Consider the following 4,646-nt stretch of genomic DNA (forward strand, 5'->3'; position numbering starts at 1 on the left):
TCATACTTATATTTTAGAAATTTCAATAATACTAATAATGAACTCAAATAAATGTGTAACAATTTTTGAAGTCTTCATATACCGAAGAATACTCATACCCAATTTAGATAAAAAACATTTTATATTTAAGTAAAAAATAAAAATATGATTTATGTATTTCTTAAATTATTAATTAAAATAATATCAAATTAAGTCTCATTTTATTTTTAAAATAAACTAGATAAAATTCTGAACAGATTAATATATTATACTCATTTTTAGATTTTATATTTTATTTATTATCATTTTTTGAAGTTCTGTTAATAAAAAAAATTTAAAATAATTTATTAATCAAACGGCGGCGCGGCGGGACAGATGGCGCGCTCGGATTCGCAGGATCGAAACCGCGTGACGGCGGGGACACGCGTCGGCCGCAGACCGCTTCACGCGGTTTCACTTAAACACGTTAGCGGCCGGCGACAATCGTTGGATTAGCCGCGGGCTTGATCTAACGGCTAGGAACGCGTCCCGCTGTTTGATCTCAGCGGAAGAAGATCAGACGGCGGGGGCTTGATCCCGCAATTCCGCACGAACGGCCTTGATTTCTCCATACGATCGGTCGAACGCGAAAGCGAATACACGGGAAAACTAAGGCGCAGAGCGGCCAAATCTGGACCGTTGATCGTGTGATCAACGGTCCAGAAAATGTACATCTGCAGCAGACTACGGATGACGCCCTAGAATTCATTTTTTGGCTCATTCGTTTGATCGGGTTGACGAAATCTCTTGAAATTTTAAACTTAAGAAGAAGACATGAATATAAATAGTGGAGAAACATTCATTTTTCCTAAAACACTCTATACATAAAGCTAATTAAATCCATCTAATGTGAGCTAGGTCCAAGGTTTTTTAGAAATTATACCGTTAGATCTTCGAAACTTCTGGATGGATGAGCTTGTATACTGTCCAAGTGAAGATCTCTAGCACGAAACCGAGCTCGAACACGCTTGGATCGACTGCTACAAGCTTGGGACGGACTGGGTGGTAGGACTCAACGGAGAACTCACCGCCGGTGACGTGCAATCACTTGGATCTTATGGTGGGAAGGTAGAGGAGGCCCTAAGGAGCTAGAACGAACAGAGAACTCGCTCTGGGAGGCTGGGATGGGTGAGAGAAGTTTCCTTTATCTAATCCCTTCAAAAATAACTTTTCCTCTATTCAAATGACCTGGGCGAGTTTGGACGGCTATGATGCATCAGGAGCTCCCCTTTGATGAAGGAAAAGTGTCCCCAACCGTTAGGTGACAGGGAGAAAGGCTGGAAAAGGCCTTCTAACCATTGGTTAGTTCTTTTGAGGTGGGGGGACCACTACCATTTAAGGCTAAACCAAGGGTTGGGCTTGGTTAGGGAGCATGTTAGAGAGCTTTAGGACATTAAAGGGTCGACCTAAGGCAGCCTTAATCAGGGGAAAGTGGCTAAAAGTTGATTAAGACCTTTTGGAAAGGTTTAAGACCTTGGTTTGACTGTGTTGACCAGTCAACGAATCAAGGGAGGCTGAGGTGGCATGGGGGGTGTAGGAGCAGCCAATGGGAGAGCTCCCAAGCCTAAAGAGGATGGGTTTGAGATCAAAAGGGAGGGTTTGACCATTTCAAAGAGGGATTTAAGGCTTTGTTGACTTGGTTTGACCAGCCAACTAGGTCAAAATTGATGATGTGGCATTTGGGGAGGTAAAGGGTTATTTGGAGTGATTTAATCAAGGGTTAAAAGTCAAAGTCAAGGCTTACAAGAAATGGGAACAAATGCCATCAAATTTTGACCTATAATCGAGGGTTGACTTGGTCAACCCAAGTTGGGTTGAACTCAAAATAGGTTTAGAAATGTTCAAGGCATTGAATAGATTGGTTTCGAGGGTTTGAAGATATTGACATAGTTAAATGGGTTGAAATGGTTCATTTGAAATCTTAAGAGTTCATTGGGTCAAACCATGTTGACTGGGTCAACCAAGTTGACCCAATAGGTGAGTCTGGGCTGGACAAATTTGAAAAGATATTTGGAGACCATTAGAGGTGGTCCCCAGGTCTGGGGAGTTTAATTTGATCAAAATCCCTATTTGAACCCTTAAGGGCCTGTTTGGTCAACCTGAGTTGACTTGGTCAACCAGGTTGACCCAGGGTCTGGGTGGGCTCAATAGATTTGAAATGACATTTCAAGACAAATGGAAGTTGTTTCATGGCCTAGAGAGGTCATTTGGGTCAAAACACCTATTTGGACCCTTAGAGGGCCTTTAAGGTCAACTGTGTTGACTTGGTCAACCAGATTGACCCAGGTTTTGGGAATGGGTCTGACAGGTTTGGTTTGATATTTGAAACTTGCGGGAGGTGTTTGTTTTCAATTTGGAGGTCTCTTGGTTTGAAACCAACATTTGAGCCCCATAGGGGTATTTTGGTCACTTTGGGCTCATGGCTACTAGGGGTTGAAATGAGTCCGGAAAAATACAGTTTATTAGTCAACATGTCAGGATTAATGGTCTGGGATTGATTAGAGGTTTTGGTTAAGACTCTAAGGTCATAATCTTCAAGGTGGCAGGTCCAGTGACATAAGCCGTAAATATCTGAAGGTTTTACAACCTTTGGATTTTGATTTAGATTGTAGGGTTAGAGACCTCAGAATGGGACCAAATTTGAAGGGTATCCTCCAGAGACATGTCTTATCACTTTTCAAGTGATAGACTCTGAATCAGAGATCATTTGACTAGGTTTCGAAGTGTTTGAAAAATCCTTGGAAAATGTCTTAAGGACAGGGCCTTAGGACTTAGAATTTGATCCTGGACTCTGGGTTTGGTTTGGATTTTAAGTTTGAATGATTCATATTAAAGTTTACAATTCATATATAATCATTTAGGTGACCACAAATGATTGGATAGGTTTAGAACTAGCTCAAAGACAAAATCAAGGTCTGGGTTGAAGTTTAGATTCTTAACTAGATTGGATCAAAGTTTGGAAGGATTTGAAGCTTGGTTCGACCTGAATTTGAATTGAATGAAATTCAGATTGATTTGAGATTTGAATTGATCAAGGGTATGGATTGATTTGAGTCTGGATTGGTCCAAGAATCTAGATGGATTCTAAGATCTTTGACCTATAAGGGTCCTAGAATCTAAGAAAATCTTAGTGTCTGGATCTAAGAGAGTCCTAGAGTCTAGAGTAGATTGTAAAGTCTGGAACCTAGAAGGATCCTAGGACCTAGAATGGATCTTAAGGTCTAGATTGGTCTGGAAGAATCCTAGGGTAAAGATAGATCCTAGGGTTTGGAATCTAGATTGATGCAGGGTCAGGATTGATCTGGAACCTAAAGAGTCTTAATGACCTCATACAAAAATGAGGTCAACAAATAGACCCCCAATGTGTGTAGTAGAAGGAACTTCTGCTGCACACAATAGCATTGACCGAATGGAAATTTAGGAAGGATCTCAAGAAGATAAGGGAGGGTATCACCCAACCTTACGTCCATAGGATGCTGATAAAAGGTTTACTTCAAATGGACAATTTAATTGGAAACCAAGGTAGGGAATACCTAGCCTTGGGTCTAAGGAAGGGCATCACCCAACCTTAGGTCTATATGATGCTGATAGAAGACTTACTATTAGTAGACAGATTAACTGAAAAACCAAGGTAGGGAATACCTAACCTTTGGTCTAAGGAAGAGCATCACCCAACCTTAGGTCTACAGGATGCTGATAGAAGACTTACTCCTAGTAGAAAGATTAACTAGAAAACCAAGGTAGGGAATACCTAACCTTGGGTCTAAGGAAGAGCATCACCCAACCTTAGGTCTACAGGATGCTGATAGAAGACTTACTCCTAGTAGACAGATTAATTAGAAAACCAAGGTAGGGAATACCTAACTTTGGGTCTAAGGAAGAGCATCACCCAACCTTAGGTCTAAAGAATGCTGATAGAAGACTTTCTCCTAGTAGACAGATTAACTGGAAAACCAAGGTAGGGAATACCTAACCTTGGGTCTAAGGAAGAGCATCACCCAACCTTAGGTCTACTGGATGCTGATAGAAGACTTACTCCTAGTAGATAGATCAACTAAAAACCAAGGTAGGGAATACCTAGCCTAGGGTCTAAGGAAGGGCATCACCCAACCTTAGGCCTATAGGATGCTGATAGAAGACTTACTCCTAATAGGAAAATCAACTAGGAAACTAGGATGGTGCCACAAAGGGCGTACTCCACCACTAGCGGGTGTGAATTAGGGTGGTGCCATGGAGGACGTACTCCACCACTAATCCGGAAGTCAAATGCTAGGGTGGTACTGTAGAGGGTGTACTCCACCACTAGCGGGTATGAATTAGGGTGGAGCCACGGAGGGCATACTCCACCACTAATCTGGAAGTCAAATGCTAGGGTGGTGCCACAGAGGGCGTACTCCACCACTAGCAGGTATGAATTAGGATGGTGCCACGGAGGGCGTACTCCACCACTAATCCAGAAGTCAAATGCTAGGGTGATGCCACAGAGGGCGTACTCCACCACTAGCAGGTCTAATCCTAAGGGTAGGAAAAATCAGACCTTAAGGAGAAGATAAAAAAAATGCATTAAAAAACATAGAAAAACGTAAAAGAACCAGAACCAAGTTGCAAATCAAACAAGGAGATTTTAT

This window comes from Dendrobium catenatum, unplaced genomic scaffold (assembly GCF_001605985.2).
Source record: "Dendrobium catenatum unplaced genomic scaffold, ASM160598v2 fragScaff_scaffold_621, whole genome shotgun sequence".
NCBI classification, from domain to species: domain Eukaryota; kingdom Viridiplantae; phylum Streptophyta; class Magnoliopsida; order Asparagales; family Orchidaceae; genus Dendrobium; species Dendrobium catenatum.